The sequence below is a fragment of the Pan troglodytes genome, chromosome 21 (assembly GCF_028858775.2).
Source record: "Pan troglodytes isolate AG18354 chromosome 21, NHGRI_mPanTro3-v2.0_pri, whole genome shotgun sequence".
In the NCBI taxonomy this organism is placed as follows: Eukaryota; Metazoa; Chordata; class Mammalia; order Primates; family Hominidae; genus Pan; species Pan troglodytes.
This window is the reverse complement of record NC_072419.2, coordinates 6,414,073-6,439,748: the sequence shown is the minus strand read 5'-3', so window position 1 is coordinate 6,439,748 and position 25,676 is coordinate 6,414,073. Positions and strand designations below refer to the sequence as shown.

Below are 25,676 nucleotides of genomic sequence, written 5' to 3'. Positions count from 1 at the left end.
GACCACATGAGGGCACGGGAGGATGTCAGGGATGTGAGTGCAGGGGGAGGACCATGTGAGGGCACGGGAGGACGTCAGGGATGTGAGTGCAGAGGGAGGACCAAGTGAGTGCTCAGGAGGATGTCAGGGATATGAGTGCAGGGGGAGGACCATGTGAGGGCTCAGGAAGACGTCAGGGATGTGAGTGCAGGGGGAGGACCACGTGAGGGCACGGGAGGACGTCAGGGATGTGAGTGTAGGGGGAGGACCACGTGAGGGCTCGGGAGGACGTCAGGGATGTGAGTGCAGGGGGAGGACCACGTGAGGGCTCGGGAGGACGTCAGGGATGTGAGTGCAGGGGGAGGACCACGTGAGGGCTCGGGAGGACGTCAGGGATGTGAGTGCAGAGGGAGGACCACGTGAGGGCTCGGGAGGACGTCAGGGATGTGAGTGTGGAGAGAGGACCACGTGAGGGCATGGGAGGATGTCATGGATGCGAGTGCAGGGGGAGGACCATGTGAGGGCACGGGAGGACGTCAGGGATGTGAGTGCAGAGGGAGGACCACGTGAGGGCTCGGGAGGACGTCAGGGATGCAAGTGCAGGGGGAGGACCACGTGAGGGCTCGGGAGGACGTCAGGGATGCAAGTGCAGGGGGAGGACCATGTGAGGACACGGGAGGACGTCAGGGATGTGAGCGCAGGGGGAGGACCACGTGAGGACACGGGAGGACGTCAGGGATGTGAGTGCAGGGGAAGGACCATGTGAGGGCACGGGAGGACGTCAGGGATGTGAGTGCAGGGGAAGGACCACGTGAGGACACGGGAGGACGTCAGGGATGTGAGTGCAGGGGGAGGACCACGTGAGGGCTCAGGAGGATGTCAGGGATATGAGTGCAGGGGGAGGACCACGTGAGGACACGGGAGGATGTCAGGGATGTGAGTGCAGAGGGAGGACCACGTGAGGGCACGGGAGGATGTCAGGGATGTGAGTGCAGAGGGAGGACCACGTGAGGGCACGGGAGGATGTCAAGGATGTGAGTGCAGAGGGAGGACCACGTGAGGGCTCGGGAGGATGTCAGCGATGTGAGTGCAGAGGGAGGACCACGTGAGGGCTCGGGAGGATGTCAGGGATGTGAGTGCAGAGGGAGGACCACGTGAGGACACGGGAGGATGTCAGGGATGTGAGTGCAGAGGGAGGACCACGTGAGGGCACGGGAGGATGTCAGGGATGTGAGTGCAGAGGGAGGACCACGTGAGGGCACGGGAGGATGTCAAGGATGTGAGTGCAGAGGGAGGACCACGTGAGGGCTCGGGAGGATGTCAGCGATGTGAGTGCAGAGGGAGGACCACGTGAGGGCTCGGGAGGATGTCAGGGATGTGAGTGCAGAGGGAGGACCACGTGAGGGCACGGGAGGATGTCAGGGATGTGAGTGCAGAGGGAGGACCACGTGAGGGCACGGGAGGATGTCAAGGATGTGAGTGCAGAGGGAGGACCACGTGAGGGCTCGGGAGGATGTCAGCGATGTGAGTGCAGAGGGAGGACCACGTGAGGGCTCGGGAGGATGTCAGGGATGTGAGTGCAGAGGGAGGACCACGTGAGGGCTCGGGAGGATGTCAGGAATGTGAGTGCAGGGGGAGGACCATGTGAGGGCTCAGGAGGACGTCAGGGATGTGAGTGTGGAGAGAGGACCACGTGAGGGCTCGGGAGGACGTCAGGGATGTGAGTGTAGGGGGAGGACCACGTGAGGGCTCAGGAGGACGTCAGGGATGTGAGCGCAGAGGGAGGACCACGTGAGGACACGGGAGGATGTCAGGGATGTGAGTGCAGGGGGAGGACCACATGAGGGCATGGGAGGACGTCAGGGATGTGAGTGTGGAGAGAGGACCACGTGAGGGCATGGGAGGATGTCATGGATGCGAGTGCAGGGGGAGGACCACGTGAGGGCTCGGGAGGACGTCAGGGATGTGAGTGCAGGGGGAGGACCACGTGAGGGCACGGGAGGATGTCAGGGATATGAGTGCAGAGGGAGGACCACGTGAGGGCACGGGAGGATGTCAGGGATGTGAGTGCAGAGGGAGGACCACGTGAGGGCACGGGAGGACGTCAGGGATGTGAGTGCAGAGGGAGGACCACGTGAGGGCACGGGAGGTTGTCAGGGATGTGAGCGCAGGGGGAGGACCATGTGAGGACATGGGAGGATATCCGGGATTCGAGTGCAAAGAGAGGAACGTGTGAGGACATGGGAGGATGTCAGATATGCGTGTGCAGAGGGAGGACCACATGAGAACATGGGAGAAGATGTCGTCTGCAAGCCAGGGAGAGGCCTCAGGAGGAGCAGCCCTGCCACACCTTGCTCTGGGACTGCCACCCTCCAGTACCCTAGGAGAATACATTCCTGTTGGTGAAGCTGCCAAGGCCATGCTGCAGCACCAGGGGCCTCTGGTTGACAGACTGCAGAGCAGCGATGCCCGTGGTAGCCTCCACGTCAACTCTCTAAAAGGATTTTGTTTTCTATCCTCATTTTTCCTGCCTTATCTTTCAAGAGGCTTCCTTTACGTTCACTTGCGTGGGTTCGTTTCTAAATACAGAGAAGGAATGCAGGCAAAGGAGTACCAAGCCAAGCCATCTTTTTAAAAGATAAAAAGGGCACATTTTTCTTCCTTCCTGAGCAACTCATACACCAAGTATGCACAGAACACCTGTAAATGGTAGAGGATTCAGATATTTTGAAAGCACAAAACCTACTCTCGAAGAACACACAACTGCTGAGTGGTAACAAAGTTTTGGCTGCTATAGCTGCTAAAAATAGAGTTGTCATATCCTACAACTAAAAATAAAGAAATACATCACTGATCAAACACGCTTGATGGCCTTCATTTGCATACGCCTCCCGGTGGGAGGTGCAAGAATGCTTGGGTGTTACCCTGCCCCCGAGGAGCTCATGATAGCGGTGTTCACAGCATGCTGCAGTTGCTCACATCGTAGTTCATAAGGCATTTTCTCACATGCCACCTAAACTCTTCTGCGGGGCAGCTGGGGCAGGCACCACCTTTCTATTTCTCAGGTGTGAAAACTGAGGGTCTCAAAGAGGCAAGCACTTGCCAAAGTCACGCAGCAAGCAAGGACAAATGAGAGGGAGGCGTCTCCAACCAGGCGCAGGCTGACAGATGTGGGCCCGTGAGCACCACTTACCCTCAGGTCTGTGGTAGGGGTCAGATGGGTGACAGCCACATGAGAGGCCGTCCTCTTGGGGTGGAGGAGAGAGGCCACTCTCCTCTGGGACGGTCTTGAAAGATGTCTCTGTACAGGGTGGGCAGAGAGGAGAGGGAGACTTTCTCAGAGCAGGGAGGTGTACGCTGTCACCAGGAGCTGGCCAAGAGGCTCACCAGAGCTGCGGTGGAGGCTGTGCAGACTGTGTGGTGGGGCTGGAACCTGGTTTCATAGAAACAACAGGGAGAAAACAGAGTTGTGAGCTGGAGAGGTGCATGGCCAGATGAGCCGCACAGGTTGGTGGTGGGACCAAGGCCACAGTGGTCAGGAAATGCTGTGAGGGGACAGTGAGGAAAGAGGATGTCCCAGGGCCATTCATGCTTGTGACCACAAAGAAGAGATGGCTGGGCCAGGCTCCCCCTTAGCAGGTCTCGTAGCAGTTATGCAGGTGCGATCATCAGTTGACTGAAGAGCTCTCGGGTGAAAAGACACAGAATAGTTCCCATGTCATCGATGCCAGGGTGGGTTTTTATCTCAAAGAAGGCCCGTGCCCTACAGCTGGGAAATGCCATTCCCTTCACTGCTGCTTCTGCATTTAAAAGTCCTATCAGTGCTAATGGAACTCACAAATGCCTCACGCAGGGGAAAACACACTGCATGAATAGGGATAGCAATTTATAGGACTGATTGAACTCAAAGGCATTGAGATTACATCCCGCAGAAAGAGGCTGGCATACAATCCAAAAACTGGCCTAGTTAGGTGGCATTCTGAATGAACGTCAGAAATAGCCTGTATTTTTGCCTCAATCAGCCTTTGCATATTCTTTTTCTTAAAAGCTTAAAGCAAACAGAAGGACATGCTCAGTCCTAAAGGTTCTTTGTGGCCCAAGATGTTCTGGCATGAGAACTGCCCTATGCCAGGAGGGAAATGTTCCAGGAAAGGAGGTGTCGGTGGTTTTCAGCCACAGGAACTAGCTCCTCGTTGACACCCAATCCTGGGGAATTAATTCTGTGACCCCAGAATAAGTTTCCAAGGACAGGGATGTCACTTGGGTAAGGCACACCAAGTCTCCAACTGTGAACACATCTCCGCTTTTCCAACCTCAGCCAAAGGAGGCTGCAGCTCTGGTCAGGCTCTAACACGTGCATGGCTGTCATGGATGCCCATGTGTGCCTGGGCAATAGACGAGGGTGTGCCTTGCTGGCCCTTTCTGTGGTGCCCTGGCTAGCCCACCACCATTGTGCAGAGGAGGGTGCTGAGGCCTCTGGAAGTTACTGCAAGGTCACCAGCCCTTGCCCTTGGAGGAATCCGTGTGGCCCCAGCTCTCAATCTGCACACGTCGTATCTCCTCCTTAGGGGAGGTTTCCCACCCCCTCTGAACACAGTGAAAAGTGAGTGTGCTTGAAAGCACTGGCCTCAGTCCATGTTCCCTGATAGACACGGCCACATCTGTCAATCTAACCTTTGGGCACAGCACCTGCAAGAAACCAAGTCCCAGGCTGCAAAGAAAGGATGCGACAGAGCCTGGACACCGCTGCCTTCATGGGAGCTTGCGTGTGCGGGTGATACTGATGTGGCTCCTCGCATCCTGTGGGTGAAGCTGGAAGTCCCAGGCTTTGCCATCTCTGGTTCCCCACTTCCCCAGTTTCGACGCTCTCCTCTCTCCCCACCCCTGCAAACACACCCTATGATCTAATTTAGCATTCTTCAATTTATTCACAAAATCATTTATTGCTCACGAAGGGATCAAGATCCACGCACACAAGCATTATTCCGGTTTACACAGCATCTTCTCGCTTCTGTGACAGATTCACTTAGGATGGTACACCTTCTCAGATTGTGTTTCCTTCTCATACAATGTCCAAACGCCACTTCTCTATCTGGTAAGCTCCTAGTCATACTTCAAAGCCCAATCCAGATGCTATCAACTCTGAAACCTTCCACTACCCAACCCTGCAAGCAGAGCTGCTGTTCCCACAGCTGTTTGCTGTATAACTGATTATATTTGTATTTTTGTATTATATTTGTATATTCTGGATATTTGCTCACATCTTTCTCTCGCATTAGGTAGTGTTGCATGCCACAGCACCAGCACCAAGTGTGGCTCGTAATGTGCTTGCTCTTTATCCAAGGAAAGAGGTATGTGAGAGGCACAACACTAATGAGAGAAGCATTTTCAGTGGACTGTGTAGTAAAACCTAAGTACAGCTGTCCTAGGGAACAAGCCAAGGGAATCTGCCCTCCCCTCCCTCACTTCCAAACAGAACTGGCAACTGTAGGTGCACCCCTTCCTTTTCTTCATAAGGGCCCTTGGTTTTTCTTTGGAAGTCATTCCTCCCTGACAGTCTGAGCATTAATTTGGATGGGGAGGCTCCGACCTTGTGTTTTCAGGGGAGGCACAGAACCTGGGACTACCCTAGGAGAGTTCTCCATCCCCTGGCCTCTGAGATTGGTGCAAGACGGCTCCTGACCCCAGCAAGAACAGCATGTTACCCCAAATTTTGCCAGAAGTCTTGAGGGAAAGTCCTCTCTGATGTACTGGCTGCAAAGCATCATGCAAGCCCTGAGCTTTGTTACAGCTGTGCAGAGAAAACCATCTTAGAAATGAAGCCCACACAGAGACAGCAGAGTCAAAGATGGAGACAAATTTCCAGATGGTGTTGAGCACCTGGATCCAGCCATGCCTGATGCTCACACTGGGACTTTTGGTCACTTATCCTAAGCCATTTTGAAGTGGGCTTCAACCCCCATTGCCACATAAAATATCCTGGTCATTCTCCACCAATCTCCATATCAGAGGGGAACCAGCACCATAGTCAGGCAGCATGGAAGACGGTGCTCAGGGAAGAGACAGAGGAGTTTCTGCTGCAGGGTCCTTGTCATCCTGCAGACCCAGGTCTAGGGAGGACAGACACCCAGCATGGTCAGGGCATTCTGGGCAGAGGAACTGATCATCAGCCCCTCAGCCACCGCAGAGGGAATGAGTAAGGGAGTCACCAAACAGCAGAAGCAAGAAAGCATCGTATGCCTTTGCCTTCACAAGGTCCAGCCTCCACCCATTGTGACAATGATAACGCCGACCCAGAGGAGATGTGGAGAGGACTCTGGCTCCACTTCTGTGGCTCTGTGCCCATGCTGAGAGGTGCAGCTTCTGGAATAGCTGCCATTTCCATGTCCCCTTGTTTATCTTTTGTTGTCAGATTACAATATTTCTGATAGCTGGCTGAAATTCGACGTTTCAGTTTGCTGACTTTTGAATCCAACTGGTAGCATTCAGTGAAGTTATGATGCTCAGTCTATCATCCTTCTCTCTCTCTATCTCTCTATCAATCATCTATCATCCATCCATCTATCATCTATCTACTACTTACCTTATCTACTATCAGCTATCTATCATCCATCCATCATCCATCTATTTATCTACCATCTCTATCTACCATCCACCTATCTACCATCTATCAATCACCTACCATCCATCCATCCATCTATCATCCATCTATCATCATCTCTATCTACCATCTACCTATCACATCTATCTACTATCTACCTATCATCTATCATTATCTATCTATCGTCTATCTACTATCTACCTATCATCTATCAATCAAGTATCTATCATCCATCCATCATCCATCTATTTATCTACCTATAATCTATCTACTATCTACCTATCATCTATCAATGATCTATCATCCATCTATCAATCATCTATATACTATCAACCTATCTACTATCAATTAATTACCAATATCTGTCATCTACCTATACATAAATCACCTATGTATCTATCATCTGTCCATCTTCACATGCACACATATGCACATACACACATACATGTACATGATGTGTCTATACTCATACACACATACATGTACATGATGTATGTGTCTATACTCATACACACATAGAAAGGCAATTCTTATTTCTTATTTTCAGTATCTCCTCCCTGATCAGTGTTCGAGCTGTCCAGGAGATGCATGGCTGCTCCAAGGGTCTCACAGCCAGTTTGACTGCCCCTACAACCAGTTCTCTCCACATTTTAATGTGACTTGACAGGAGAAAACAGTCATTTACTTTAATAAATTCTCCTCAGCAAAATGAGAGATTACTTTAAAATAGAAGCAGCCAGGGCCAACACCCTGGGTGAAAATAATTACATTGATTGCTATGGGGAGATTAGAAACTCTTACAGAGGGCTAAGAAGAAAAGTCAGCTTAAAACGTCCACATTCAAGAGTTAAGTTAGTACTTACAAAGGGCAGGGAACTGTCTAAGGCCACGGCCACAAGCACAGGGGGCCTCTGGGCATCAGCACCAGGCCGGCGAGTAGAGAAGTCCGGCTTGGAGAGTACAAAACAGGTGCGATGTCTAAAGTCCATTGTGCCGCTGAGGAGAGAGGCCATTTCTCTTACTGTCTCCTGTCTGAAGAGCAGGAGGAAGTAAAAGTTGAAAAACAACAGGAATGAAGTCAGTGGCAAGACCAGCTGGTGCCACCGATGATCAGGCCTGAGGTGAAAAGATTAACCCCCACCCCACTCTAAACACATGTGTTCTCAATCTACAAGACCAGCTGGTGCCACCGATGATCAGGCCTGAGGTGAAAAGATTAACCCCCCCACCCCACTCTAAACGCATGTGCTCTCAATCTATCACGACCCTTTCACGTGGAACCCTTTAGAGTTGTAAACCCTTAAAAGGGCCAGGAACTCTGTCTTCAGAGAGTTCGGTTCTTGAGACTTGAGTCTGCTGAAGCTCCTGGCCGAATAAAACCAAATCATTCCTTAACCCGGAGTCTGAGGGGTTTTGTCCATGGCTCATCCTGCTACACCACCAAGAAGTGCCAAGAAGGAAAAGGGCCTCTGGCCCGTGGGTGTTGGGCAGAGTCAGAGAAGGTGGGCAGGAGAACCAAAGAGGGCCTGTGGCACTGACGTTAGCAGGCACAGGGAGGAGGTCTCGCTCCTGGAGCCTAGAATAGGAAGGATGACTGGGGAGCTGGGAGGGATGGAGGGAGGGCATTTGACGTGGACAGGACTTCTGCCTTCAAAGAAGGGCATGTCTTTAGGTTCCCTGATAAATTCAACTTCTCCTGTGCTCAGCCTACAGCAAAAAGAAGGTGGGGCCAGGTACAATGGCTCCTGCCTGGAATGCCAGCATTTTGGGAGGCCAAGGCGGGAGAATTGTTTGAGCCCAGGAGTCCAAGACCAGCCTGGGCAACATAGTGAGACCTTGTTGCTACAAAAAAGTTTAAAAATTAGCTGGGCACAGTGGCATTTGCCTGTGGTCCCAGCTACTCAGAAGGCTGAGGTGGGAGGATCGCTTGAGCCCCTGGAGGTGGAGGTTGTAGTGAGCCAAGATTGTACCACTGCACTGCAGCCTGGGTGAAGAGCAAGATCCTGTCTCCATAAAAAAAAAAAAAAAAAAAAGGTAGTGATGATTCTAGCACCTTCCTCAGGTTTCTTTAGCTTCCTGGTTCTACCTGCATGGAGCATTTTGTATGGCAGGAAATTTTTTCTTCTTGTAATAAACAGTACACAGGAAATTGTGGAATGAAATGAAGCCCAAGTTATTCTGTTGACAAAAGCAGCATTTTAGTTAATTTTCAGATAAGATTTCTCAGCCCTCTACTGTGAATTTGCCTTTCTGATTGTTGGAGATAATGAAAGAGGTCATAAAACCTTCTTTATGGGTATTATATCATTTGTCTTCAATGTCATGCAATTCTAGAAATCAAAGTTGAAAAGAAACTAAGACAATTTGTAGACAATTTCATAGGTGTAGTAGAGGTGTGTTTAATAACTCAGGGCTGCAATTCTGAAGTGAAATTTAGATACTTCCAATAAGAGTCCACATTGTTGAAGGTACGGGGTAAGGGGCACTTGCAGACACTATTCATGGGTTAATTGATGAAAGCTTTATGGAAATCAATATGTCAATCAAGAGCCGTGATACACATTGACCTTTCGATGTAGGAATTTTAGTTTTTAGGATACTAGACAAAGGAAATAATTAGAAATATAAATATTCTTGTACAAAGATATCATGACAGTATTATTATAATGGAAATTATTGAAAATATGTGAATCCAAAATGATGAAGTAAATAACAAATGATATATAAATGCAATGAAATGTTATATAGTCATTAAAATTACTGTTTTGAAAAAATTTTACCCACTGGAAAAATGTTTATAAAGAAATTTTAAGTGAAATGTTGAGAAATATATAGAACTTTACATAAAATATATTAGCCATGCAAATACATGAGTGTATGCTTTCTGTGGATAGACATAAATATTGCTAGAGAAAAAAATAGAAAAGAATCCATCAAGGCATTAACTACACATTTTTCTACGTTACCAGTATCTTAGTGTTCTAGGTGTAGGTTATTAAAATTTCCTTCTCTGTACTTTCTAAAATTTTAATAAGAATGTGCTTTTTAAATAATTTTTTAACTTGAATATCTCACATGATCACCTGAAGTTCCCATTTTCTCAACTTAATAGAGAGCTTAACCGACCTCTTCTTATTCCTTTTTTTCTATTCTGGCTCACGCAGTGGATGGAAGATGGCATTGAAGGGGCTCTCAAGTCCTCTCCAAGCCTCGCTGTTTGTGACGTGATCATGGCAGTGAAGGGACACAGCTCTGGAGTGCTGGGCTCCGTTTGCTCTGCACTCAGCCACCCATCTGGATGGGGTTTGGAATGTTGCCTAGGCTCTGCCTTCTCTCACACAGGAAGGACGTTTGGCCCCAAACCAGGTGCTGAAGGGTTTGGCAGAAGCACCCGATGCCTGAGCTATAGCACAGCACGGTGCCCTGGGCGGCTCCACACTCACCTGGCTCAACACCACCCTCTTCCTTCCTTCCCGCCGGGCTGCCCTCTCGCCTGCGTTTCCTGTGGTCTATGGAACTAAAACGACATGAGCGGCATTTCAGGACGTCCCCCTTAAAACTCACTCCTCTGTTCTTATCCACATGGCTTATTACTACTTTCCAATCTCATCTCCTGCGGTTCTCCACGTGACCACCTTCCAGGCCAGCAGCCTTGTCACGTGGCATCCCCAGTCCCACCATTCCCGTCCCCCACCCGGAGCACCCTTCCCCCGGCCACACAGTGAAAGGCTGGGCTGTGAGAGCTTCGGTGGAAACCAGGCCTTCACCACTTCATCTCCCTTCAAGCCACACACAGCTGTTGCAAGTTCCGGATACCAATCATTTTTTACAAAATAAATTGCTATTTGCGTCAATATCTGAACAATGTATGAAAACAGTTTTTAGGCCCACTTATTTTTAAGCCCAGATGACATCACTCATGCTCGACCACTGTCCTTATTCAGAATTCTCAGATTGGAACAGTTCAGCTCCTCAGAAAATAAAACACTCTTCACTGAGTAAGTTTTACCACGAGAGAGTAGATCGTACACCATTGATTATGGAGGCTGTTTTAAAAAAAGGAGTTCAAAGAAAGCTTAAACAACGGTCAGATCACTGCCACCAGTAGGTGGCCTCCAAGAAGCTCCGTTTTCAGTTCTCATTTAAAGGCAGATATTTCTATATGTTAAAAAATCAACCTGCGCTGTATAGTCATATGTTATACACCTATCTCCCAATTCTAAAACTGACCCCTTAAGAAAAAAAAAAAAAAAAAAAAGGAATTGAATCAGCACAAATCACCAGTGAGACAAACCTCAATTAACATCATAGTGGACATTTTCTCTTTGATATTTAAGTTCCAGAAAATGGCTAAGGTTTTAAAATTAAACTCACATTAGTTTTTATACACTGCCTGTCGCAAGCCATGTACCTGCAGATAGTCACAACTAAAATTTGGGGATAGTGAGGGGGAGAGAGAAAATCAAACCGTGCTTCAAAAACCTTCGCTGGGAAGCTGCTCAGGCCTCTCATTTCCCCCCGTGCACCTTTCCTGATCCCCGTGGGTCCTGCCCACTCGGTCACTGCTCCTCATAATGCCTCTCCTCCTTTGGTCATTAGGCCTTTCCAAACGAGCGCAGTCAGCACGTTCTCTGTTCATCTTTGCTTCTTGGGCTTTCCCCTGGTAATTGTTTTCCTCAGCCCATAAATATTCTATTTATTATCTCCCTGTTCTTGACCACTTGTTCTGCATTTTCTCCATCTTCCTTGTGATTAGAAACCTCAAACAGAATGTCGGTCATTGGACTCCCAGGGATATACTTTGCCTCTAAAATAGGCAGAGCTCCACTCCCGTGGGTCCTAATTTTAATCAAATCGGTCATTTTTTTCCAAGCCTCATCAGCTTCGTGCCTCCACTAACGGACTTTTAGGTTGCATGTCTCTACGTGGATTATTGTTGCTGCTGGACAGAGCTGATCAGGAAGGAAATTTATTGCACAAGAATGGGAAGAAATTATCAAGTTAACTGATGTGTAAGGGAGGTGTACCTGGAAGATACTCTTTAATAGGCAATGCATGTGTGGGGATATTTTTAAGTTTTATCGGTAGAAATGAAATATATTGAACACAAATCGAGCAAATATGACTTGGTCGTTAACATCCCTCTGATTAAACAGGAGTGCTGCTATGAGAAAGGGTTGTGCCATTCTGCAGGCACACGAGAGTCGCTGGGTTTTAGGGTAGTCTCTGTGGAGAATGGTGACTGGACCATGTGGGAGAGGGGCTTGAGGCAGGAAGGTGAGCAGACTCCAGAGTTCAAGAGATGTTTGCATACAGTGCCCTCTTGTTTCCCCTTACAGTGTGGCTGTGGCCAGTATTGAGAACCAAGTGTTCAGGAACTCATGCTGGCCTGCCGGTCCCACCTGACCTGAGAGTGGCGGGCACTCAGCGTTTCAGCAAGCTGCTTCCTCGACGATGCCTTTGATCTCTTATTGTTGCTGGGGAGGCTGGAGTCCACCCAAATCAAGTGGGAAGTGCTGTCAGCTGCTACATCTCTTACCTAGGAGCTTTAGAGGCTCAAGGGCATGACTGGAACAGACTGGAACCCAATGGAAGAGTTTGGATGCAGCATCTGTCCTGCTCCACTGAGCCCCAGGGAGGAAGCCTCGGCCACTGGCTGTGCTGAAGAAGGTCCAATCCGAGTGTGAGGCAGAAGAGCAGAGGCGTCCTCGAAGAGAAGGCCGGGGCTGCAAACCACAGGAGCAGGGTGTCCTGAGAAGCAATGGGAGCAAAATCAAGATGCCCAGAGTCTTGGGGCTGTTTCAGAAACCCCAAAAGCAAGAACATGGGGTGTCCAGTGGGTGGAGTCAGCAGTCCCAGTGCCATTTGGAGTTCAGTCACAGGAAGAACTTGCAAATGACAACACAGCACTGGGCACTTGACCAGGTGGGGGACCCTGCATCCCTGAGGTGGCTCAGGGGACAGGACAGAGGCATGACCTTGGATCTGGGAATGGGGAGCAGAGCACAGCAGGACAAACCCAAACGCATCTCCATCGTTAAGAAAATCCCCAGCAGGTGGGGAAGGAAGAGCAAGAAGGCGAGAGCCAGGCAAGGCTGGCAGTGTCTGGTGCACAGGCTTCCTTTTCACCCTGGCTTATTTGAGATGGAATTTAAAATATTTTTTGCAAGATAGATTGTGAGCTTTACAGTGAGAAAAGTATTTCCCAAGAACTTTACTTCATTTATAAAAGAGTAGATATGGAGACAAGGCGTCTGCGGCCCATAGTATTTAATGCACTCGAAACACGTTTAACTTCCAGGGTAGATGTGATGTCCTCCCTCCACCCGTAACTCCCCTGAAATCTCCTTAGTGTTTAGTGGTGCTGTGCCTGCTTTCTCACACACACCACTTGGCCCTCGTGACTCATCTCATACATGCATCTCAATTCTCACCCTCCCCACAGCCCAGACTTTCTGTTTTAACCTCACGGCTGCCCAGCGTGATGGCTGTGTCCAGCCCAGCTGATGGACTGGCCATTTCAACGTGAATCCCAGGCACTCCAGCCTTCCTTTGCAGGTGCCATTTCCCGACCTGGGTTACTCTACCAAGTTCTCTCCAGCTTTTGTCTCCACAGCAGCCTCCCCACATCCCACCAACACAAACACACAGCACATGCAAGCACAAACACATGTGCAAACATGCTTAAATGCCATGTACACATGCACACAGGTGTATATGTGTACACACACTACACACACTGTACAAACATAAACCCACATATACACACATGCACACATTGTTGCACACAGTACACACAGACACACATGCATGTGAACACATACACATGACAACACATACGTGTTCGCATTAAACACATGTGCAATACAAATTCATGTACACAAACATATGCTCGTATGTGTGCATACACAATACACAGATACACCCGTACATCAACATGCATCAAAGCACATGCATACACAGAGACATGCACAATGTGCACAGGTACACACATGCACACATACGCTTTGGAGCTGGGTTCACATGCTGAGTGGATGGTGTGCTCTGCACTAGAAGCCCAAGGCCATGGCCCACTTACCTCAGTGAACCTCACCTGTGCTCCGTGTCAGCAGCCACACCTGGATGTCACCCGGAATTGCCCAATTCTGGCCCTGACACCGCAACCAAGGAAGAGGCACAAGACCCAGGAGACGATGGTGCTGGCTGATGCCGCCCCTCCCTGAAGGCTCAGAGCCTGCACTTGCTGGGTGCTCTATGGCCATGTGAAGCCCAGGGGAGTTGAGCGATGGCACCGCAGGCCCCAGGAGTGCTCCTCTGGCTTCACATGCACCCAAGCTGTGATTTTTCAGATAAATATGACTCAGAAGACCTCGGTGTTTCTGTGTGATTTGCCTACCTAATGTCAGAGATGGGTATTACAAAATATTTTTGGTTCATCCAATGGTTTAAGGTAATTTCTCAGTAAGATGGCTTGGCTCACATGTCATTTTCAAGAATGCTGAGAAAGGAGAGTGTGCCATCAAGCTGTGGAATCGCTTGGTACGCTGTGGAATTCCGTGGTGAGACGTTTTTCAAGGACTGAAGTGCATGGAAGAGGAACGGAAACCATTGTTGCCTATTCAAGTGTTATTTCCAGGTCTCGACCCACCAGTCCCCGCTGCCTCCCTTCGTAGCTCCTCTGGTTCCCATGTGAGTCCCTCCCTTTGCATCCACACGATGCACTGCATCACTCATCTGCACACATCTTGCTTTCCAGAGCAGACTAAAAGCCCCTCTGGACACAGAAAGTGCCTCTGTCTCTTTTAATAGCTATTGTACCTCACAGAGCATTTAAATTTTTATTGATGGGTTAATAAATAATTGATTGATGGGACCGAAACTAATTTTTAAAATTGATTGTCAACTGAAAACCTGTACAAGATATGCCAGTGTTTAACAATAGAGAGGAGCTATTGCAGCTGCTGTGACGACTGGCAATGTCCTCTTCTTTATCGCACCTCTAAGAAATCTGCTGGCAAATGACTTCTTGGATACTGTTTCATTAAGGAATTTCTCAATGGATAAAGTTTTTACTATTCTAAAAGTATCTTTGTGTCTTCACAGTAGGTGCTGTATTTGGTTTGGAGGAATTTTATTAGTCTAAAGGACATAATTTCTTCCTTCTAGGAGCTTACAGAGGACTAGAGGATGAGTTACCTGCACAACCCATCACTCTATGGAACCTCCCGGCCAGTGTCCTGCACCCTAGGATTACACACATGTAGTAACACAACTTATTTCCACATTCTGTAGCCAAAGCCTAATGGGTCAGGGTTCATCAGTTTACTACACAGCGGTCATCTCATGTTGATCAGGGTCGGGGTTCATCAGTTTACCACACAGCGGTCATCTCATGTTGATCAGGGTCGGGGTTCATCAGTTTACCACACAGCGGTCATCTCACGTTCATCAGGGTCGGGGTTCATCAGTTTACCACACGGCGTTCATCTCACGTTGATCAGCGGTTCATCAGTTTACCACACGGCGTTCACCTCACGTTGATCAGGGTCGGGGTTCATCAGTTTACCACACGGCGTTCATCTCACGTTGATCAGCGTCGGGGTTCATCAGTTTACCACACGGCGTTCATCTCACATTGATCAGGGTCGGGGTTCATCAGTTTACCACACGGCGTTCATCTGACGTTGATCAGGGTCGGGGTTCATCAGTTTACTACACGGCGGTCATCTCATTTTGATCAGAAGCCTTGACAGCAAGCCTAGATGTCTGTTGATTATAAATAAAAATTATTATTTATAAATGCAATTTGTTTGGAAAACAAAAATCAAAGCTTGGGATCCATGGAGTTAAAAAATAACTAAAGAATGTCTACTGATTGAAAGATAGTGAGCTAGGCAGGGCACAGTGGCTCATGCCTGTAATCCCAGCACTTTGGGAGGCCGAGGTGGGCAGATCACTTGAGGTCAGGAGTTCAAGACCAGCCTGGCCAAGATGGCGAAACCGCTTCTCTACTGAAAATACAAAAATTAGACAGGCATGGTGGCGCACGCCTGTAATCCCACCTACTCAGGTGGCTGAGGCAGGAGAATAGCTAGAACCCGGGAGGTGGAGATTGCAGTGAGCTGAGATCACAGCACTGCACTCCAGCCTGGGGGACAAAGCGAGACTCCGTCTCCAAAAAAAAAAAAAAAAAAAAAAAAAGATAGTGAGTTGAGTGTGGTGGCTCATGCCTGCAGTTTCAGCTACTTAGGAGGCTGAGGTGGGAGGATCCCTTGAGCCCAGGAGTTCAAGTCTAGCCTGGGCAACATAGTGAGACCCTGTCTCTAAAATAAGCAAATGCATTATTACTTTTTTAAAGACACCAATCCCAGGAGCTGCTTAGATACTCTGCTTTATCACCCATACCTTTGGTCCCAGATCACTCCAGCCTCATCCATACACCCTTGTGACTTTTAACCTCTAAGTAGTTATCCTAAATCCAGTCCTTAAACAGGATCATACCTGGGGAGAAAACAGTCATCCTTGAGAAAACAGGAGAATGTTGAAAATATTTGCCTAAGAAATTAAAGTGCTATATTGAAAAATGACCAAAGCAAGTAAATTGAGTAAAAAGTAGATTTGGGCAATGAATTGTGGAGGAATGGTAAAAAATGAAATGAAATAAAAATAAAGAAAGAAGAAACTTGAGAACGAGGATTTTTGTGATAAGAAAACACATGGCATTGAAAGCATAATTGAGGGTCAGAATGTCTGTGTTTCTCCAAGGGCTTCAACACCAGCCTGTTGGCAGTGGACCTGACCCTGACCAGTCATGGAAGCCAACTGGGAACCAACGAGGGCAACAGTTAGCTGCTCTCAGTGCCACACCGGTCGAGGATATGGGGACTAATGCTGAGAAGCCACAGGGCGTTGATAAGGCACCAGCGATCATCACTGACCTGAGCCCGTTCTTATTCAAATTCAGTAAGTGTATTTCAGACTGTCATCCTACGCCAAAAACTGAGACAGATGCTGCATCCTGGACTTGATGATTATTTTTTGAACGATCATGTGATGTTGCCTGGAGGTTGTGTAACTGCACCTGCTCCGGCAACTTTCATGACTCAGCACAGAGGAAGAAGCCGAGTGCGATTCTCCAACACACTGGGGTACGTACTGGCTGGCCTATGTCCTGGGTCGTCCAAGAGCAATAGTTGTTCACAATGACAAGTCAAGTCACCTCCAGAGTGTATATTATAACTAATGTAACCTATTTGAGAAAGAATAAAGGGTTTATGTTTTTTGAGAATATTTCCATTAGGTGGGCTTAGAAAATGTAGATACTTAAACAGTTTAGCATCTAGAAGACCATAGAACTATTAGAGAATCTGTTACTGAAAATTTGCCTGTCATTTTATGGCAGGATACTGGCAGAGTATTTTATCAGGCTGCAACATGGCTGCATTTTTCTCCTCATTACACAAGATGTATCCAAGACATTTTCCCTGTTTCAGGTCATTACTCATCTTGCGCAGCACTGAGCAAAGCGGGTCACGGGGTCCTCAACTGTGAAGTGGCGACGTGAGACACACGACCTGTGTCTCACGTAAAATCCTGTTTACAGATGAGAGAAGGCGGCTGCTGTGGTGACAGCACACAGTCAGCAAAGAGGTCCAGAGGATGACGTGCAGCTTCCCGGCGGCCTGGAGAGCTCCCCAGGTATCACCCCATCTCGCTTCCATCTCAAGGCTCTGGGCACCCCCCTCTTGCAGACCTGCTTCTATTTCTTTGGACAGTTTGGGAAAATCATGCTCTTTAACCCTAAACACTTCGGATCACTTCAAAACAAGATGCTCAGAAAAGGGAAACTCTAATCCGTCAACCAGGGAAAGATAGTAACTGTCTAATCGCACAGCATCCCACAGTGAGCAGCCACTGGGTGGGGACAGAGCAGATGGTGCATCCAGGTGCCTAGACTGCCCCACCTTTGAATTCAGAGGAAAAAAGTCCCAGTTCACTGCAGCAGCATTACTCGGGATAAGGCCATGATCTCATAACCTCTCAGTAGTGGCTGTGGGGTGGGGCTGGCTTCTGGACACCCAGCTCAGCTGTGTTATCACCTTCTCCCATCCTGTGGGAGGGCGTGTGCGCTGATCACTCCTGGCGTGAGCACAGTGAGGGGTCGACACGGTCGGTGCTGCTGAAGGCCGCCGTGCATTTGTTCCGTCTAACATACATGCATTGGGCACCGAGGGGGCTGGTAATGGTGAGTGACACAGACACACAGAGGCTGTCGGGTGCTGCTGAGGATGGTGACTGAGTGAATCATGGGCGGTGGGAACAGGCAGCAGGAGGTGTTGCAGGAGAGGCGGAGACCTGTGGCTCTGGGAGCCCTTAGGTGGGAGGAAGGATCAGTGTCTCTTCCAGTTAGGTTTGAAGAATGGTGCAGGACTCCCTGGTGAGCCAGGTGGACATGACCTCGAGCAGCTGGGTCCGTTGCCTGGGATGCATCCCAAGGCACGCACCAGGACCTAACCAGTGTCTTCAGCCTCTGCTAGGAGCTTCCAGTCAGAGTCCCCCTGCACATTCAAACGTGTGACAAGCATTCTCGATGCTTCACCTATGCCCAGGATTTGACTCCAGCCAGTCTTTGCACAGTTGTCCACCTCCCTGTTCACTTTTCTTTAAGTCATGGATAACAAAGGGTGGAGATTTGATGGTGTTGCTGTCTTCCGCCGAGTGTGGGATAGCCCACAGGGCCTCTGAGCACTTCACCATCCATTCTCTAGCCATCTCTGTCTGTCTCAGACCCCTCACCCTTTGATCTGCTGCCAGGCAGGAAGACGTTTAACTGATTTTGCAGACTGGGACCAAACACCTTCGGTGGGTGAAATGGCTGGTGCGTGCGCTTCCTTTCCCTCCCCCAGTGTCAGGGCACTGAGGCTGGAGTTGGTGAAGCACTAGGGCTCGTGCAGCAGGTGAGAGGAGGGAAGCTCCTCCCTGGGAGGGACAGGCACCCCTACTCGCCTTCACGGAGCCCTTCTTCAGCTCCCAGTATGTTAGCAGGAGTTTCAGGAAAGAAACGACAGAGGCCATCAAATACACAGATGAAATTTTTAAGTTTAAGGAAATACTGTCCAAAACTTTCATTTTAGAAAGGAAAGAAGCATTTCTAAAGAAGCATTTCTTGTCCCGAGAGACAAGAGGGCCACCCATGGTTGCTCAGCATGGGCTGCCGACGGCCGCCCGGGTCTGGTGCATGTGGTTTCTTGTCTGCTGTGCACTGAGCACAAACTACATGCCAGGCTCTGCCCTGTGCTTCTAAGACATTATTTTTCAGTACTCATGGCAAACCGATGATGTAGATATTGATGCCTCCTTTACAGAGTAGAAAACAGAGGCTCACAATGCTGAGAGCTTTGCCCAAGGTGACACGCTAACCTGTGCTTCCCAGGCCTGTGTGTCACCGAGGGTCTTATCACAGTGAAGATTTTGATTCAGTTCGTCTGGGTTGGGGCTTGAGATTCTGAATTTCCAAGAAGTTCCAGGTAATGTGAGTACAAGAGGCCCGAGGACTGCCCCGTGAGTAGCACGTCTCTAAACCGGCATCTCTGCTTATCGTCAGAGAGGTGCACAGGCTGATTCTGCAGGCCTCTCCTGGCTGACACTGGCCTCGGCACCCAAGTGCAGAGGCAACTGGTCCTGGCTGTGGAGATTCAGGGCCTCACCTGGACTGTGATTCTTGAGGCCATGACCATCACAGGGGCCCATGGGTGGGGCCCTCACACACCTTCCAGGTCACCCTTTCTCTGCCCAGCAGGGTCTCGCTTCTGTACCGAGGTTTAACCCTGTGGCACTGAATATTCACAGCTTTTCACAAACGCATGTCACTGGTGAGATTCCTACAATGTGGACCAAAATAAGAGACATCGTTTTTACTGAAACTGACACCATCCCATGATAGACAAAAAAGTAAAAACACTGAGCATTCTGACATTGTCTTGTTGCCTTGTTATTTGAAGAGGCAATAAATGAATCAATAAGATATTTAGGACATTTCAGCTGGCAAACTCAAATATTATTCAGCCGTTGTTATCAAAAGCCAGATTGCACTTAGCCCATAAAATACTGAAGAAAAAAACTGCTATGAATAATATTTTATAATTTCTTGGTGAGCGTTTGATATGTACCTACACAGCACAGCAAAGCATGCCTTTGCTTGTGATTCTACCACACCTCACCAATGCGTTTGTTAAAACAGTCTGCACGGGCTGTAAATGCTGATGCCAAAGGAAAAAGTAAAAAGGAAAACTATATTACCTGGGGGAAGTGGTTTTACTTGATATGACTGAAACAGATGCTGAACAAAACACATCATCTAGAATCAAGAGTATTGGGATTCATAAGTAAATTCATCACAGAAATGTTTCAGACTCTTTCGAGATATTGTGTCCTTGAGTTATTCAATAATTTGTTGTTAAGGCAGGTGGAGGAAAATAAACTTTAGATTCACACAGACCGGGTTTGGATTCTGTCTCTGATGAATATTTGCTGCGGATGAATATTTCTGGGGAAGTTATGTAGCTAATTTTGAGTTTCTGGATAACAGAGCTTTCCACTAAAGATTAATTTTACAATTATGTACCCAAAATTCTACTCTTCTTTTCTTTTGTTCTTTTTTTTTTAAATACTACGATGGTTTTTAGTACGTTCATAGAGCTGTGAAATCATCACATTTTTGTCATTCCCTAAGGGAAACATGCTCATTAGTACTCATTTCCTTCTTTCATGCACCCACATCACAAGCCCAGGCAACCATGAATCTACTTTCTACTTCTATGGATTTGCCTATTCTGGACATTTCATATAAATGGGATTATACAATATGTGGTCATTTCCTTAATCCAGTACAGTTTTTCCCATTTGCCTCCTTTGTACTGTTATTGTCAAGTATATTACATTTCTGTATGTTATGCGTCCAATAATACAATTCCATACTTATTGTTCTATGCAGTTGCTTTTGAAAACAGGAGAAAATATATGCATTTATACTTTTTTTAAAAAGTACATAATTACCTTTACTACTGCCCTTTGTTTTTTTGTGTGGATTTGAAAATCGTATGAGTTCACTTGTTTTCAGCCTGAAGAATTCCTTTAATATCTCATAAAGCAGTTCAGCTAGCAAGAAATTCTCTCCGTTTTTGCTTATCTTGAAATTTCTTTATTTCACCTTCATGTCTGACAGATGGCCTTGCTGGATATAGGATTGTGGATTAATAGTTTCTTCCTCTGAGCACTTTGAATATGTTATCCCACTGCCTTCTGGCCTCCATCATTTTACAGAGAGATCAAGTATTAATCCTACTGGGTTCCCTTCTTTGTGGTGAGCCATTTTATTCTGTTCCTTTCAAGGTTTCTCCTTGTCTTTGTCTTGAACATTTTGATTCTGGTGTGTCTAGGTATGTGTGTCCAGGTGTGTGTGTCCAGGTGTGTGTGTCTAGGTATGTGTGTCCAGGTGTGTGCGTCCAGGTGTGTGCGTCTAGGTGTGTGCGTCCAGGTGTGTGTGTCTAGGTGTGTGTGTCCAGGTGTGTGTGTCTAGGTGTGTGTGTCCAGGTGTGTGTGTCTAGGTGTGTGTGTCTAGGTGTGTTTGTCCAGGTGTGTGTGTCTAGGTGTGTGTGTCCAGGAGTGTGTGTCTAGGTGTGTGTGTCCAGGTGTGTTTGTCTAGGTGTGTGCGTCCAGGTGTGTGCGTCTAGGTGTGTGTGTCCAGGTGTTTGTGTCCAGGTGTGTGTGTCTAGGTGTGTGTGTCTAGGTGTGTTTGTCCAGGTGTGTGTGTCTAGGTGTGTGTGTCCAGGAGTGTGTGTCTAGGTGTGTGTGTCTAGGTGTGTGTGTCCAGGTGTGTTTGTCTAGGTGTGTGTGTCCAGGTGTGTGCGTCTAGGTGTGTGTGTCCAGGTGTTTGTGTCCAGGTGTGTGTGTCTAGGTGTTTGTGTCCAGGTGTGTGTGTCCAGGTGTGTGTCTAGGTGTGTCTCTTTGTGTAGAGTTTTTTGGGCTTCTTGAATGTGTAGGTTAACATTTTTCAGCAAATTTGGGAGCTTTTCAGCTATTATTTCTTGGACATTTTTTCTGCTTGGAACTTTTTTTCTGCTTCTTTCTCTCTCACATCTCCTCTGGTACTCTCATTAAGGGTGTCCCAAGCTTCCATTCATTTTTCTTAATTATTTTTCCCTCTCCGTTTTTCAGGTTGTATAATCTCTATTGACATAACTTCAAGTCTGCTGGTTCTTTCTTCTGACTGCTCCAATTTACTGCTGGGCCCCTGAGTGAACTTTTCCTTTCAGTTATTGTTCTTTTCAACTCCACAATTTTTTGTTTTTTAAAATAATTTTTATTTCTTTATTGATATTCCTTATTAGATGGGACATTGTCATCATAATTTCTTTTAATTCTTTTAACATGGTCTCCTTTAGTAACTTGAATATGTTTCTGTGGCTGTTTTGACACTGGCTGTCTTTGTCTGTTAATCCGATGTCTGGAATTTGTCATAGTTTCTGTTGCCTTCTGTTTTCCTGAGCATGGGTCGCACTTTCCTGTTTTCTTGCATTTTTGTGGAAACTGGCATTTTAGGTAATATATCATAGCAAATCTGGATTGTGACCCCGACCCCCAGGGGCTGCTATTTCTGTGTGATTGCTTGCTTGTTTATTTGATTAGGGACGTAGCTCTGATATTGCTCCTCAGAGGGCACAGCCTTGGACTAGCACACAGTCTCTCCGACCACCTGTGGTATCTATGGTTTTTTCTGGGCTCTCTGTTAAGCTTCTGCTGGTCTGTCTCTCTTTGGTGTCACACACAGCTGTTAACATCCACTAAATGCAAGTGCTCTATCATTTTTTATGATGCCTGGGGCACAAATTGCTCCATAGACTCATCCAGTGAACATCAGGCCCTTTTGCAGGGGCAGAGCGTTGCCAGCTTTTCAAGTCTGCTCAGACCCCTGGAGCTCTTCTCAACAATCTCTCTTCCTTGTTCCCTCTGTTTAAGTTCTATCTAGTCTACCATTTCACCCACTCTTAATTGTTCATCAACAAAATCTCCACTATTTTTGCCAACTTCCTTGGGCTTGAACTTCCGCATGCTGTTCTCCAAGTAAAGTCTGTCACCTCAGGGACATGCTCTGCTCTTAGGTCTCCTCTGCTCCTGGGGACCGTGATCCAGTTCCACCAGAGCGACACCCTTGCTGCATGAGCCAGTAGCTGGGTGGGCATGGTAGCCTCTTGTCTTCCTAGTTTGCCCCTCCAGAGATGGAACCTGCACACTGTGAGTGACTTGGTGTGGGGCAATCCAGGCAGATGTGCTCAGTCTGCCACACCTGGGATGGGGCTCCCACCCTCTGAGGACAAGCACAGGCTGAAGCAGGGGAGCCCTAGTCCTCTCAGTTGCAACTTCCTGGAACGGTGCTTCTGCAGTGCAAACTGAGAGGGATGAGAGATGCTGGTGGCCTGCCTTCCTGGGGTGAAACCACAGCCCTAGACCAGGAGCTGGGAAGACAGACCACAGCATCTTGTTAGCTGGACCTTCCTGGAGCAGAGCTTTCATCACAATGCGCTTTGAGGGTGGGGAGCGGTGGATTGTGGCTCTGATACCACTGATCCTTACCGTTCTTACTGAGATTTGATTATTTATTTGAGTAAATATTTATCCACCTGCTGTATGCCTTTAGGATAATTTCTAGTTTTAAAAAAATGAATGTTCGGCAGTTAAATGGTTATTTCCCTGGATAGAGGGCCTGCCAAGCTCCTGAAACCACCATTCCAGAAGCTCTCCTCTGCTGCTTATTTTTGAAAATAAAATTTTATTGGAACATCCAGACATGCTCATTCCTTTATATATTACCTACCCACGTCTTCACCCTTCAACAGCAGAGTTGGTAATTGCAACAGAAACTGCATGGCCCGTAAAGCTTAAAACAGTTATCCGGCCCTTTACAGAATTTTTTTCTACTGCTTGTCCTAGATAATAATTTGACACAAATTTGTGCTCATTTGTTAATTCAAAAATGCGTAACTATTTATATACTGGGATAAACCAAAGAGACACAAAGTTCCATCCCTCAGGAGATTTCAGGTTAGAAGAAAAGATCATTTTTAGTCAAAGAGACCACAAACATAGGCCAGGCTTGGTGGCTCAAGCCTGTAATCCCAGCAGTTTGGGAGGCTGAGGCAGGAGGATCACTTAGAGTTTGAGACCAGCCTGGGCAACATAGTGAGACCCTGTCTCTACGAAAAATTAAGAAAAAAAATTGACCACAAATATAAGTCAGACCACGACTATAATAGATATGGCCTAAGAGATATTCCCTGACTCAGGAAGAAGCAGCAGACATGACGAGGAGACTATACTCAAGAAGACTCCCATGAAGAAGTGAAAATGGAAGCTAAATTCTGAAGGATAAGCCAGCATTAGCAAGGCCAAGAAGATCCCTTAGGAGCTGACCCTGTGACAAGGATTGGAGTGCAGGCTGTTTATTTCCAAGAGCGAGGAAGATGGCCAACAAAGGGTACGCTTAAAACCAGTCACCACTGTGGGCAGCTGGAGCCTTCTGCCACTGTCAGACTCTGGGAGCCAATGCAAACAACAAAAGCAAAAACAAACACCCAAAAGAGTGCACCTGAGATGTATTCACCCCAGAGGGCGAGGAGACAGATAGATGTCCGTAACCAAGGTCTCCTGAGGGCTGTGCCCTGACGCATTTATTCCCTGGAACTTCTGCCTGTGGATGGAGCTGGTGGCAGCAGATTGGGTTTTAGCTGCGGGACAAAGACCTTGGACAAGGAACTGGGGGCACTGGCCCCTGGGAGCTGGCTGGGGGGGCACTGCAGTGCCACGTGTAGAGAATATGGGCAAGGCCCCAGCAGTGGACATTATGGAGGTACTCTAGGCAGAGGGAGTATCACCAGCAAAGGCCCCGTGGCAAGGGAAGACCACAACCAGGGTCCAAGAGAAGTGGGCAACAGCAGAGCCACATGGAGCCAGGGACTTATTGGACACAGGCCCCTCATTTCCTGGCATGTGAGACGGTGTCCTTGGTTATCCTGCCCTAGAACATGCTTAAAGGTGTCCTATACTCACTTATGAATTCAGCCAATACTGTAGTGCCTGTGAGTATCAGATGTTTCATTATTTAAACTCCAAGTATTCTTGTATGTATTCATTTCATTAGTAAGAAAAATAGTGGTTAAAAGGTGAGAGGAATTGCCCATATCACACAGCTTATAGAGCTGCAACCACCATAACTGAAGCATCAAAAGGAAAGGAAATCGTGAACAAAAGTCCACGATGCCTCCAGCACACGCACAGGGTCTTTAATTCACACCTTCCCCACGGATTGGGCTGAAAGGATAAGCTCCACATTCGCAGCATATCAGTGTATTTTTTCATTAAAGATGATTCAGTACTTGCAAGGGTCATTTCAGCAGCTGCAGGCCAAAGGATGGAAGTCTCTTGTCCCTTCCTAAGGATAAGAGGAGCACGGTCATGTGGATCCCTGCACCCTGACTCAGTTTGAGGAATGCATTCTTCATTCTGTGCCGGGCTTCCTAATTAAGGAACAGCTCAGATGCCACCTCCTGCACGGCAGTCACCCTTGACCGTCCCAGGCTGGGTCAGGTGCCCCGGCTCTCTCTATGCTTCCCCAGCACTCTGCATTGGGCTCTTTTTTACCCTTCATCAGGCTGCATGGGACATAGCCTGATCCCGGATCCTGGCTGTGAAGTAAGCCGCGTGGCTTCGGCGGCACACCATCGTGGCCGTGGGCTGGCTGAGCGCTCAGCTCCTCAGCACCTTGGAGACACCTTGGCCCTGCTCGTGGTCCTGCTGTGGGGCACTGGTCAGGCGAGGGTGGGGGGCCTGCAGTGATTAAAATACTCCATTACCTGGGTATGCAATCCATTCAGATATTGGCAGGTGATCCAAGTCAGGCCAAATAAAATTTGCCCTGAGAGTTTATGAATACTGAGAGATAAATTATGAGTCTTTCTCTAGGGATCTTGCTACAAGGAATAAATGGATGCCGCTTTCAGGAAGCCTTATGAAATAGAGAATAGTGAGAACAAAATACAAA

The 25,676-nt window shown here is 47.9% G+C and overlaps 1 pseudogene; it reads right to left on the bottom strand.

Annotated features, from left to right (window-relative positions):
• Positions 1-25,676, bottom strand: part of LOC134807016 (tubulin beta-8 chain-like) — a 54,163-nt pseudogene that overhangs the window by 20,890 nt on the left and 7,597 nt on the right.